Source organism: Procambarus clarkii, chromosome 6 (assembly GCF_040958095.1).
Source record: "Procambarus clarkii isolate CNS0578487 chromosome 6, FALCON_Pclarkii_2.0, whole genome shotgun sequence".
In the NCBI taxonomy this organism is placed as follows: Eukaryota; Metazoa; Arthropoda; class Malacostraca; order Decapoda; family Cambaridae; genus Procambarus; species Procambarus clarkii.
Window position 1 is genome coordinate 12,630,726 of NC_091155.1, and position 15,269 is coordinate 12,645,994.

Consider the following 15,269-nt stretch of genomic DNA (forward strand, 5'->3'; position numbering starts at 1 on the left):
TAGTCTTGTTTACCCCCTTAATATTTCACGATTACTTGCTACTGCCATTTTTTAATAACTTACTATTGACTTGGGGTGGAATCATTGAAGAACAGGCTCTAAGGCCCTATATGCTGATTGAACCTAGTTACAGGCTCAGTCAGGACGTAACCACTCTCCTTATTCATCACCTTAGGGAGGAGATGAATGATTTTTTCCTTTCATCATTTTTAGATAAAAGTGATGTACCACCTTCCCTACTTTTCACCACTTTCCCTTTATCCCTGTAATGTTAGTGAGGATTTAAACTTTTACTTAGTGTGATTTTAAATTGGTATGATTTGCCAGTTCATACATGTTGAGAGCAGGGTTGGCGTTTACAGCTCAACCATGACCTGCAAGTAATTATCCCCAGACAAGACTAATTCCCCTGTTTTGTTTGGTTAGGCTAGCCCTGAGCGTCTGGCCTGATACACACCTATATAAATGGAAATGTTTGTTTGTTCAAAATCGCTTATCTCCGAAAGTTCTTCACCGAATGCTTTGAAATTGACACAATGTTCCATACGAATATGCGCGTGTTTTTTATATACCTACTATATAGATGCTACAACTGTGACAGGTCAAAACATATTTTTGTTTTTTAAAGCGCCATCTGTTGCATATAATGGCAACATACATGATGTACTTAATATGTTATGAATTTCATTTCAATATTTCCGATTGCATTGACAAATTTAATTTTCATAGATATCGATTTATTTTAATTTTGATTTCATTATTTTGTGTGACATTGTGTTGGAATTGAGCTGTGTTGCTTACCGTATCATTCATTTCATAAGTATAGGTAAATGTCACATCTGTGAAAGGTAAAAACTTTTTTTTTTTTTTTTTTTTTTTTTTTTAAGAAACAGTGCCATCTGTTGCACGTAAGAGTCACTATACTAAATATGTTACCATTCCATCTCAATGTTTCTGATTGCATTGGCAAATTATATTTTCATATATTTTGATTTATTTTCATTTTGATTTAATTATTTTGTATGACATTGCGTTGGAATTGAGCTGTGTTGTTTACAATACCGTTCATTTTGTGAGTAAGTATAGATGCCACACCTGTGACAGGTAAAAATGTTTTTTTTTTAAACAGCACCACCTGTTGCATGTAAGAACAACTCACGCTATACTAAATGTGTTATGATTCCATTTCAATGTTTCCAATTTCATTGATAAATTGAATTTTCAAAGATTTCGAATTATTTTCATTTTGATTAAATTTTTTTGTGAATTGTGCTTTGTTGTTTATCATACATTTGGTAAAGTATGGTAAATAACTCATACATACCCACTCATTTCGTGAGTATAGCTTATTTTTTTATTGTCATTTGTTTTATTTCGTTTTTAATTGATTTTGTTATATTTTAGTGATGGGAACATCAGATCATTTGGGAATGCATCGGACGAGGGGACAGGAGTGGGGGATGGTATTGAGAATGATGGGATAGGGGGAGGGGGTAATGGTGGGGAGGACGAGGGATGGAGGAGTTGGCGATGGAGGGGACAGGGGAATGGAGAATGGTGGGGAGAACAAGGAGGACACAAGATTGGGGGATGGTGCAGAGGATGAGGGAACAGACGAGGGGGGGGGGGGGTGAAAGTGAGGACGAGGTGATGGGGGGGGGGGGGGGAGTAGGAGATAGTGGATAGGACGAGGGGAAGTGGGAGTGGGGAATGGTTAGGGGGACGATGGAGTGGGGGATGGTGGGGAGGACATAGGGATGGAGGAGGGAGTAAATGGCGGGAAGGACGAGGGGACAGGGAAGTTGGGAATGGATGGGAGGACGAAAGGATAGGGAAGTGAGGAATGGTTGGGAGAACGAGGGGATGGGGGAGGGGGAACGGTGAGGAGGACTGGGAGACGGGGGAAAGGTTGCTGTGGCTCAGCAACGCACATGCATTGCTGAGCCACGGCAACACGTGGCCGGGTACAGCTAGTCTATATAAATAAAAATGGAAATGTTCGTTTGTTCAAAATCGCTAATATCCGAAAGTTCTTCATCGATTGCTTTGGAATTTTTACACAACGTTTCAATCGCATCAGAGCGTGTTTTTATATACATACTATATAGATGTCATGTCTGTGATGGGAAAACCTTTTTTTTTTTTTAAACTGCTTTTCATATTTTTTCATAAGGGAAATCTTTGAAACCTCTTTATTGATTGCTTTGAAATTTTGACACATTGCATTCGAATCGAAGAGTGTTTTTATATACCTACTATATATGTGCCTCATTTATGACCAGAAAAAAACATGCTTTTTATGAAAAACTGCACAATCTGTAGAACTTAAGAGCAACACATACTGTAATCTCTAAAAGTTCTTCTCTGAGTACATTGAAATTTTTACACATCATTCCATTCGAATACGTGGATGTTTTTATATACCTACTATTTAGATGACACAGCTTTGACAGGTAAAAACATGTTTTTTTGGGGAAAACAGCGCCATCTGTTGCACGTAAGTGCAACACACGCTATTCACAATAAGTTACAATTTCATTTCAATGTTTCCGATTGCATTGATAAATGGATTTTTCATAGATTTTGATTTAATTTCATATTGATTTAATTATTTTGTAACATTGCGTTGGAGTTGAGCTGCGTTGTTTGCCATAATGTTCATTTCGTGAATATAATTTGTTTCTTTTTCATTGTTTTCTTTTCATTTTTTTTTAACTGTTCTTGTTTTTCAATGCAATTGGTTATGAAATTGAGCTGTGTCGATTGATCTACGTTTTAATTGAAATATTTCGTTTGTATTTTTTGGTTTTGTTTTGAAACAAGAAATTGAAAACCAGTTTATTTCACAGCTTCAAATGTGCAACAGCTATGAATCTACCGACTACAACATTAACTGCTTTCTTCACGTTATGTCAAATGACGCGTTTGCAAAAACACTGCTGTATTCGGAAGAAGTATTTGGAATTGAGCTGTGTTGTTTACTATACCGTTCATTTCATAAGTATAGATGCCTCACCTGTGATAGGTAAAAACTTTTTTTTATATATAGTGCCATCTGTTGCACATAAGAGCAACACACGCTATACTAAATGTTATGATTCCATTTCAATGTTTCCGATTCCATTGGCAAATTGAATTTTCATAGATTTCGATATTTTTTCATTTTGATCTAATTATTTTGAGTGACATTGTGTTGAAATTGAACTGTTACTTACCATACCGTTCATTTCGTGAGTATAAGTACAGATGCCACACCTGTGACAGGTAAAATAAAGCTATTTTTTAAAAAACAGTACCATCTGTAGCAGGTAAGATCAGCACACGCTATACTAAATATGTTAAGATAACATTTCAATGTTTCTAATTTCATTGATAAATTGATTATTGATAGATTTCGATTTATTTTGGTTTTTATTTCATTATTTTGAGTGACATTGCGTTAGAATTGAGCTGTGTTGTTTACAATACCATTCATTTCGTGAGTATAGTTTATTATTTCATAGTTTTTCATTTCGTTTTTTAAATATTTTTCTTATATTTCAGTGATGGGAACATCATATCATTTGATGTTCTCAGTTTTCTGGTGGGAACATCAGATCATTTGGGAATGTATAGGATAAGGGAGTGGGGAATGGTCGGGAGGTGGAGGGGACGGGGGAGGTGGGGATGAGGGGACAGGGGAATGGAGAATAGTCGAGGGGACAGGGGAGTGGGGGATGGTGGAGAGGACGAGGGGACAAGTGAGTGGGGGGGGGGATGGTGGGGAGACAACGGGACAGTGGAGTGGGGAATGGTAAGGAGGAGGAGGGGATGCTAGCGTGCAGGATGGTGGGAAGGACAAAGGGACGGATAAGGGGGGAAATAGTTGGGACGATGAAGGGACGAGGGAGTGAGGAATGGTTGGGAGGACGAGGGGATGGGGGGGTGGGGGTAATGGAGAGGAGGACTGGCAGACAGGGGAAGGTTGCTGTGGCTTAGCAACACACATGCGTTGCTGAGCCACGCTGCCCTCCCCTGTCTAATATGTCGGACGCTGCCCTCCGCTCTATTCTTCGCTTTTCCTCTCTGGGACCATGGATGTGTGTTCCCTGGGGGAATGTGTACTGTGCTCGGGCTCTCCGCTGTAAGCATGTAGCCTGGAAGAGACAACGCCGCTGGCAGACAGCTGATTCTTTTCTTTTGTTTCCGAAGGCGAGTTCAGTGGCCTGTAGGGTTATCCGTACAGCTGAGGTGTGAATGTTGGAAGTGTTATGTTTCCACCATTAAGTCCGAAACTCCTCTACCGCAGATCTGGAAGCGTGTTCGCAAGATTACGGGTAAGTTCGTTCCCGATGTCTTGTCGGTCCTTCGCCTCCGTGGTTCTCTTGTGGCAGACCCGTTCCAGGTTGCGACCGAACTGGGTTCCCACTTTTCTTCTGTTAGCTCTGGTTCTCATCTTTAGCAATCTTTCCTTCTTCGTAAATCTGTCCTTGAATCTCGTCCTTTAGATTTCTGTGCTCATCTCAGACTTCCCTATAATGATCCCTTCTCTCTCGCTGAATTTGTTTTTCCTGGCACTCTGCGGTTCTACGTAGGCAGCGGGCTCCGATGGTATTCATTATGAAATGCTTCGACATCTCCCTCCGTGCACGTCTCGGTATTTACTGTGTCTGCATAATCGGGTCTGGGAATCGTCGTCAGTCCCTGAGGACTGGTTCGATGCCGTTGTCCTACCTGTTTGGAAACCAGGGTATCTTGGGACATCCCCTAAGGACTTTTGCCACATTGCCTTCACGATTTGTCTGCTCTGCAAACTCTTTTGAACGTATGATTAACGTCCGTCTGATGTGGTTTTTAGAACACTATCACATCTCCCCTTCTCAATATGGTTTCGCAAGTGCCGCAGCACAACAGATGTCCTGGTGAACTTGGAGGTATATATTTGTACTGCTTTTGCTGCGAAGACCTCCGTTGTTGCCGTCCTTTTTGACCTGAAAAAGGCTTACGACACCACTTGGCAATATCATATTCTGTCAAAACTTGATTCTTTTGGCCTTCGTGGTAATATCCCACTCCTTCTCCAAAGCTTCCTCTCTCGTCGTTCCTTTCGAGTGAGACTTGGTACCACTCTCTCTGCCTCTTTTCAGCAATACGAGGGTGTGCTCCAAGGTAGTGTTCTGAGCACTACTCTTTTTCTGGTTGCTCTCAATGGTCTTCTTTCCTCTCTTCTTCTGGCGTCTTCTCCGCTCTCTATGTCGACGATCTTACCCTCTGCTGTCAGGGGTGAGGATTCGCCTCTCCTTTAACAGCAGCTTCAACTTGTGATTGATGCCGTGTCGTCTTGGGCCACCGATCATGGCTTCCGGTTCTCTACGTCTAAGACTTGTGGTAGGACTTTATGGTCAACCCCTTGTGTACAAGGATTCCGCTAGGCTTTTGGGGTTAATCTTTGAAACTCGTTTGTCTTGGTCGGCCCATATCTCTTACCTGCGAGTTGAATGCTCTAAGGCCCTTATTTTCCTTAAGGTTTTGTGCCATACTTCTCGGGGAGCGGATAGGTGCACTCTCCTCGCTTTACATTCCTCTCTCGTCCTGTCTAAACTCGATTATGGTTGTCCTTCTTACTTTGTCTGCTTCTCCTTCTACTCTTCGCCGTCTACATGTTTTGCCCCATACTGGGTTGCGCCTCAGCTCTGGTGCCTTTCGTTTGACTCCCATCCTCAGTTTGTATGTTGACACTGGCTTCCTATCCGGGACCGCAGTGATCGCTACTGTCTTCGCTATCTTGCGAGGTCCTTGCAACATCCTTCCTTTCGTCTCTATCGTGCTTTAACTTTTACTCCTACTGTGGTTCCAGTTCCTCTTCACTACCTCCCTCTTTCTGTCCGGTTATCTCGCTTACAGAATTTTCTTTCAGTTCGTATTTCTAATGTATCTCCTCGTGTTGTTCCTTCTTTGCCCCCGTGGAGAGTCCCCCTTCCTAGGTTTTGTACATAGTTAATCCGCATCTTTAAAGCTTTTACCCCTCCTACAGTTCTGAAACGCCTTATCCTTGAGCACTTTTCTTTGCACTCCCACTCCGTTTCCATCTTCACTGATGGGTCTAAGTCTGCGGACGGTGTAGGCTACTTTGTTGTTTTTCCTGACAGCACTTATATGTCAGCTACCTCCGGAGAATAGCATCTTCACAGCGGAACTTTATGCTATTCTCTGTGCTCTTTGTCTCCTGCTTTCTCGTTGTCAATCTTCCTTTATAGGTATCGCTGGCTCTCGTAGTGCCCTCATGGCTCTCGGGTCTTTTAATCCGGTCCATCCAGTGGTTGTCGAGATTCAGCATTGGCTGTTTCTTATTTCTAGTAAATTTAAGTCGGTTGAGTTTTGCTGGGTTCCCGGCCATATTGGTGTCTCTTTAAATAAGCGTGCAGACGCTGCTGCTAGGGAAGCAGTCCGCTCTTGTCCCATCTCTTGTAAAGGTATCCCTTATTCCGCCTTTTACCCAGTTATTCAATCCTCCATCCTTACCCATTGGCGGGATTGTTGGTCTCCTGTTACTGGTAACAAATTGCGTACTCTTAAGAGTAGTGTGTCCTCATAGTCATCCTCCTACCACCGTATCCGGCGATGGGAAACGGCTCTGGCGAGCTGTTTGTATTGGCCATACACGCTTAACTTAATGGAGCGCCACCCTGCTCCTTATTGTCCAAATTGCATTGTCCTTCTTACGGTCGTGCATATCTTTATTGACTGTCCTGACTTCCAGGAAGAGCGTGTGTCTTGTTTTCTGACCTTCCCTCGCGGTCGCTTGTTCCTTGATAGAATTCTTGGTGAATCGAATACTTTTGATATCGTTCGCCTTGTGTGTTTCTGTTCTCGTATTGGCATTCTTGGCTTGGTGATATTTTGCGTCCTCTGATTATTCTACACTTTTGATGGTGCTACATAGCCTTCCCGTTTGAGGCCTTCTTTTGATAATTACCTACTTATATTCTTGCAAAGCCATTAACACACACAGCATTTCGGGCAGACATAGATATGATGTCGACCAAACTCACGAGGAGTTTGATCTGTCATCTTCAATCAGGTACTCATAAAAATCCCATTAAAGAAGCCCACAACATCACCCTAACCAAAAAAAGTTGAATATAACACTTGCATAATATATATAGCCCATTTGTATGATTAAAAGTTCTTGAAGCCTGACACATAAGTCGAATAACCCACCATAAATACTCAAATAACGGAACTATTCACTCTACCTATCATGAGAGTGAGACGAAGACCTGAACGTAAATACCAACAATGACGTCATTACCCAAAACAACATTGCTCACTACGGTCACCCGAGTTCTAATCGCCTTACTTATATATGTATGCTTAGTTTTTTGACCCATCATCTCACATTACCTTTACTCCTTACTTTCAACTTTTCCCTGACTTAAATTTGTATGTACCTGACCTTCCAGTGGAATAAATCAGATGTTCCCTACTTGTGGGAAAAACCTGCTGGGATTGATATAAGAGGAGACTACTAGAAACTTGGACTGAACTAAATTAAAAAATTACTGTCTGCAAATTAATTCCTAAAATCTCTAGCTAGGGTCGTAAATCCTAGCTCCTCTTTTCCTAATGACAGATTGTGGGCTGTAAGGGACAGGTGGGGTGAATGAATTAGTTGATAGAAGTTCCAGTCTACCTGTAGACAGGGATCTCACATCAGCTTGTATATTATACAAGGATAAGATTTGATAAATTCAGTTATATGACTGAACTCTGGCTCTGTTTAAATCAGGGATTTAAACATACATAGTCTAACCTAGCACCATAACTAACAGCCAGTAGGTTCTTATACTATAAACAACAAATTAAATTGTAAAAGTATAATAAATGACTTTAAATGTAGTCTAAGCACTGTTGGGGTTTCACCTCTCTTCTCTCTAGTTTGGGGTGAGCGAATGCTATGCCCAAGGTAACTCACCGTAGCCCTGCGGGTCTTCACTCGATCCTCACGGCGCCACTGCACGCCAGGAGAGTCTCCCAGTCAATCTTAACGGCCTCTAATTAAGAAAGAGTGAGAACACGACTCGTGCACTTGACTGTCGTGTGCCCTCCCCAACAATAGGGCTCTACGGTAAACCACAAGGTCGCCAACTGGTGTTTTTAGGTGGCCAGTAACACCATCAGTGGACTGGTGTATTCAGTGGTAGCCTTGGCAAGGTCACACTCAAAGATCAGGAATCAGGCAGGTACTTATTGTTATCACTCTATGTTTACCAGTATAATATAGCCACAAGATCAATGGAGGGGATGATATAAACACAAAGATAGTTTTGTATTTTACTTAAAATGTATGAAAGATGTCATAAAGGCCAAACAATAATCCATAAATCAAATGATCCCGACGCGGCCGGTAATTCCCACGGATATTATGTGATCATAAGATGGCAACATCTCCCTTCCTCATCAAGTGTCAAGAACAGCTGATCGCAATGGCCTCTCCGCGCGAAAGCTTTGCTTGTTTTCTAGATTCACGCGCGCTGTTTCTTTAAAATTCTCCAATATTACTAGAAACTCGCACCCATTCGATATTGGCACAGATAAACCGTATTACTCAGTTACACTGTACTCAGGCTCAAACAGTCTTTTCTACAATCAATGCTATAATGATTCACTGTAATGGCTTTACATTGTTCTTCACTCAGCAATATATTAAGAACTATTAACACTGGAGTTTTCAGTACTTTCTCTCGTTGGCGATAACGCAATAATTCACTGTACTCACAAATGATTATTCACTGAATGAACATAGACATATATATGGTATATAAATCAATCATCAATACATGGAAAATAAATAGTTTCTGGGCACATAGCCTAACCTCCAAATACTGGCATAATATTATATATAATTTACCACTATATGTTCATACCAAAATCTATAGAAAGATATACACAACACAGTAAATTTATCACTGGTTCCTGGTGCCTGTACACACCAATAATCAACATGAATATTACAAGTACTCTTGATAGTACTGTCTAGCACACTGGTGCTTTATCGTGACATGGGTGAGACTTGCTCACGACATATAAAATCCTCAGGCTAGATAATATAGCCGAATTATATAGCTAACTAAAGGGGAATGGGGAGGGAACTAGAAACACCTACTTCACCCTATCCTCCGATGAGAGTCGAGATGTAGCTCCTGGTCCTCGTGTCGGGAACGCCCCCACACTACACGTCGTCGTGTCCTACCAGAGCCTCTCGTCGTCCTACCGTTTAGCGCGTCGTCTCCGTGCCTCCTCACTGCAGGTCCGTCCTCCTTCTTGACTTCTTGAAGGTTGGAGTCGGTCTCCTGGCCGTCGTCTTCTCCCAGCAACGGCTGTCGCCTACGTCTCAGCTACAGTCGTCCGGTTTCCCCAAATAGTCCTCTCTTCCTCAGCTACCCAGTGGCTCTGTCTGCCACTACGCTGTCACGAACTGGTGAATTGCCACAGACGCCACATACGTCACTGCACGGCTTCACTGCTACTGGCACAGTACCTGACTGGAGCACTTGTTGCTCAAATAACCGTCAATTCCCTCTTCTGGTTCAACACATGAACTAGGGAAGACTTCTCAGAGTACTGGCGGACTTCCGGTGACGCGTAAATCCATGGGAGTGGGAATAACTGTCCAACTGACAGGACCATCCGTCGCACGTCTGACCTCTATGACGTGTCGTGTCTGACTGCTGGTGCCAGCTCGGCGCGCTGGCCGGACCCCCTTCCTTCGTGACGTCACTTTCGCTACGGGAAGTTTTCATTGGCTCCCGGTGCCACATTGCTGTCGGTGTCCAATCCGGTGCCACTGACGTCACACGGTTTTGGCGGGAGATCAGGGAGGCCAGCGCCATCTTGGCTCCCTAAAGGGCCTAAACCACAGGCCAAAATATTACTATTTCGCAAATTTCTCGGCTCTCCGAGAACACTTCACTCTCTCCCATATATCAAATTGTAGCCTGCAACGTAGAGAACGCTTGGGAAAAGTAGACATGACTCTTACTGCAGGCGTGGGAGAATGATGAGGGGGGGAACTCCGTCACAGCACTTAACTAAGTACTAGAAATTATAGTCAATTAAATGAACTTGAATGATAACTTAACAATTGCTTGTTGAGTTAATTTATAACTTAATTTATATATTCAAATATATATGCAGACATATTTATATTCAATTTATTTGATTAGGGTACGGTCAGCTTGACTGAATCCTTTTCCACACAATGGACACTCATGAGACATTATTTACGCATTGCGACTGAATCTCTTCTGACACAACTGGACACTCGTGAGGTCAAGTGCTTGGATAACGACCTGCTGCTCTTCTACAATATTAATAAACTTACTGAAATATGAGGCTTTGCCTCGCTTTTTAACCGGCAGACAGATTTATAGGATATTAAAGTCATACAAGCATACAATTGGCCAATCATATACCAAAATAACCTTCAATATACTTCTCTGCCAGTCGGAGTGCCTTGTCTGACAAGGTGCCAGACTGATTAACTTTCTCTTGTTGAGTTTAGGTACGATATTTTTTGTCACAGCGTTGCTGTATGATGTACTGGTAGCATTGCTACGTGATTTTCCCTGCAGTTGCAGAAGAATGATAGTTGATGAAGATTAGGAATGAAGGTGGTGGAAACCGTGTCACTGTGAGCTCCACTAAACATTCCAATTTTATATAAATGTTCTTGGGTTTTCCTTGTAGATTTTGTCCAGGTACTCCCCCAGTTCTAGAGAGTATTCACTGGTGATAAAGATATTAGATAAGGTGTCCTTGAGCTGGCAATGTTCGCTAAGGATCAGTCACACGTGTTCACAGTTGTCAACAAACGCGTGGTCCTCCTGGGCTCTCGTGGGTGCTTCTGCCCCAGATCCCCCCCCCCCATGCTCCCAGAGCACGGAAGTCTTCTATGAATATTGATTGATTATTTTTACAGTCTAGACTTATGATTGAGATAAGATGTAATTATAATATAATTAGATATAGGATATAAAGATTATAAGTAGTACTTGATAGTACCAATGATTCTTATTAAGGATTCGATTTTTATCCCTACCGGATATTGAATCAATGTTCCAATAATTTTTTTAATTAAAAAATCCTTCTAGAAGCTTCTGGATCCATAAGAAATCATGCACAAAGTCACGTAGGCATCTATAGGGCCCTATGCGTACGGGATCCAAGTGACATTATCTTCTAGGAACAAGTTGTATAATGAATCTATAATGATTCTGATATGATTTTAGATATGATACAGAAATTATACATTTCTTAGATGATAATTAGATATGGTGGGTAAAAATTTCCCACACTACTGTCTGTCTCCTGTTTACTACTTATGGGTTATTCATGCAAGTGCCACCTCTTGGGGTAGTTTAACCTTTATCAGTCAACCAACCTGTTTGTCCCATTGAAGAATAGGACACACTAGTGAACCCTGTGCATTTTTATCCGCCACCAAGATAATGATATTAAAATAAAGACACAATTAGTGAGCTAAAACAGAATTGGAAAATAAACGGGAGCAAAGGAGAAAACCTCACCTCCATTTAAGACTTGACCCAAATATCACACTTACAAGGATATCGCGAATAACCAAACTCAATTACGGGTTCACTATTGCCCGTGCTACATGGACATTTCGTTCTGAGTAGCTAAATCTAAAACAACAACTCTGTTGAAACCCAAAAACCAATTCGACCACAAGTGTCCATCCAAGTTGGAAGACACTTATCAGTATGTAGGAATAATCCTGGACACGCACATCAATTTTAATGCTGAGGTCACTTACTGGAGAGTGACTGCGGCCAGGACAGCAATCCTCAGGTCGTTAACCTCACTGTCTGGAGGAGCCAATCTGCAAGTCCTTCGCACATACTATGTACAGGCAATCAGATCAATGATCGACTATGCCGCACCTGCACTCACAAGTCTATTAGAACAAAAGTGGAAAAAAGCAGGAAGTAGCACAAAACTAGGCTATGAGATTAGCCCCTATGGGGACCAGACTTGAAACACTAAGACTGGAAACGGGTTTGCCCTCTCTTCAAGAAAGAATACCTCAAAGAACAGCTACGATTATCAGTAAGATAATTGTTTCCCCTGATCCTGTCCCAGTATGAAAGGCCTTTGTGGTTGGACTTGGCCAAAACAACGGAAACTATTGGGCTGTCAGATCAGGAAAAGTCTTGAACAGACTACAAATAGAAAGCATGATACTTAATAGAGGTGGTGATCATCTACACCAAACTACACTTGTTCCCCACCGTGGGAAGAGCCTACCTTAAAAAAGTAATAGCATGTCTCCCGATGAAAAACGCTCCCAGTGATCCGACAATCCTAAGGCGCATCACATAAAAGCATATGAGCAGCATAACAGATGCAGGAACATTCCACATCTTCACAGATGGATCGGTGGACACAGAATATGAGTGCTGTCGCTGCTCTTTGCACGGACACCGAAGACTGTCTTTGAGACTGGGAGGACCAATATCTTCCACCCAAGCTGAGCTGTTTGCCATACAACAGACATTCGCATATGTGATTGTAAAAAAACTCAAAATTAAGTCATACACACAGATTCAAAAGCTGCACTTCAAATATTAGGGGAAAAAACAGTAGAAAGACAACGGGGAATTAATTACAACGATTTTGTATCTTGGAGTAGTCGCTAAAGACAAAGGACTCAACATAACCCTGAATTGGATCCCATCCCATTAAATGAGAAAGCCGATGAAACTACTAAATTGACAACTCGTCATCCAGTGATCCAAAAAAAGCAAAGTACCCATTTTACTGTTGGGTTAAACAGAGGCTACAGTTGTGAATTTGCGCCCAGTAAATCCTCCCCGGGAAGGATACAAACCCAGGACAAAGCGCTCGAGAAACGCCAGGCGAGCGCTTCACCAATTCGCCATGGGGACTGTTAAAACTTAAACGCGACCTCGGCACACAGTATATACTTTCACGACCAAAGATCACATTCACTCACATGCCCCTGCTACCTCTTGGGTGGGTTTAATTTTCTATCAATGTATCTGTCTCTGTACTTGAGAATGAACCATGAAGGTTTGAAATGTTGTGTAAAATATAATAAGTATGATACATTCTACAGTTATTTTCTTTAATCATCCATGAACAAATATGACATTTGCAGAAATTATCTTACAATTAACCAAGATGCATTACCATTAGTCAGAGGGATAAAAACCACAAAGAACAAAATCAACACGGAATATGCAGTCACATTTATTGAAAAAAGTCTAAATGTAAACCTGCTGCCAATATACGTGTATATATATATATATATATATATATATATATATATATATATATATATATATATATATATATATATATATATATATATATATATATATATATATATATATTATTAAATATGACCGAAAAAGTAAGATTAATAATTCTAACACGAATTTTCTCAATCTTTCGTACATTTCTTTTCACTGTTGGAGGTAAATCAAAAATCAATTCTCCAAAATTCATTTTTATTTCTAGTCTGACGCGACACTTGAGCGCGTTTCGTAAAACTTATAACATTTTCAAAGACTTTAGTTCACAAATACACAACTGAATAGAACTTACGCATCTCCGATTTTACATCTACATTTGAGTGAGGTGGAAGGGGTGATGTGGCATTAACACAAGACAGAACAAGAGGTGGCATTAATAGGGTATTAATTTCATCAACACAAGACAGAACAAGAGGTGGTATTAATAGGGTATTAATTTCATCAACACAAGACAGAACACGAAACAATGGGTATTGAATAGAAGTGTTTGTAGAAAGCCTATTGGTCCATATTTCTTGATGCTTCTATATTGGAGCGGAGTCTAGAGGTGGGTAGAATATAGTTGTGCAATAATTGGCTGTTGATTGCTGGTGTTGACTTCTTGATGTGTAGTGCCTCGCAAACGTCAAGCCGCCTGCTATCGCTGTATCTATCGATGATTTCTGTGTTGTTTACTAGGATTTCTCTGGCTATGGTTTGGTTGTGGGAAGAGATTATATGTTCCTTAATGGAGCCCTGTTGCTTATGCATCGTTAAACGCCTAGAAAGAGATGTTGTTGTCTTGCCTATATACTGGGTTTTTTGGAGCTTACAGTCCCCAAGAGGGCATTTAAAGGCATAGACGACGTTAGTCTCTTTTAAAGCGTTCTGTTTTGTGTCTGGAGAGTTTCTCATGAGTAGGCTGGCCGTTTTTCTGGTTTTATAGTAAATCGTCAGTTGTATCCTCTGATTTTTGTCTGTAGGGATAACGTTTCTATTAACAATATCTTTCAGGACCCTTTCCTCTGTTTTATGAGCTGTGGAAAAGAAGTTCCTGTAAAATAGTCTAATAGGGGGTATAGGTGTTGTGTTAGTTGTCTCTTCAGAGGTTGCATGGCTTTTCACTTTCCTTCTTATGATGTCTTCGACGAAACCATTGGAGAAGCCGTTATTGACTAGGACCTGCCTTACCCTGCAGAGTTCTTCGTCGACTTGCTTCCATTCTGAGCTGTGGCTGAGAGCACGGTCGACATATGCGTTAACAACACTCCTCTTGTACCTGTCTGGGCAGTCGCTGTTGGCATTTAGGCACATTCCTATGTTCGTTTCCCTAGTGTAGACTGCAGTGTAGAAACCTCCGCCCTTTTCCATGACTGTTACATCTAGAAAGGGCAGCTTCCCATCCTTTTCCATCTCGTAAGTGAAACGCAGCACGGAACTCTGCTCAAATGCCTCCTTCAGCTCCTGCAGATGTCTGACATCAGGTACCTGTGTAAAAATGTCGTCAACATACCTGCAGTATATGGCCGGTTTCAAGTTCATGTCGACTAAGACTTTTTGCTCGATGGTACCCATGTAGAAGTTTGCAAACAGGACACCTAGGGGAGAACCCATGGCGACCCCATCTACTTGCTTATACATGTGCCCATCCGGGCTCAAGAAGGGTGCCTCTTTAGTACAAGCTTGGAGTAGTTTCCTCAGAATATTTTCTGGTATGTCAAGAGGAGTACAGGCTGGATCATGATACACTCTGTCGGCTATCATTCCGATTGTCTCGTCCACAGGTACGTTGGTAAACAGCGATTCTACGTCCAAAGAGGCTCTTATCCCTGTGGCCCGTGTGCCCCGCAGTAAGTCAACAAATTCTTTTGGAGACTTCAGGCTGAAGGCGCAAGGAACATAAGGAGTCAGCAGGCCGTTGAGTCGCTTCGCCAGTCTGTACGTGGGTGTGGG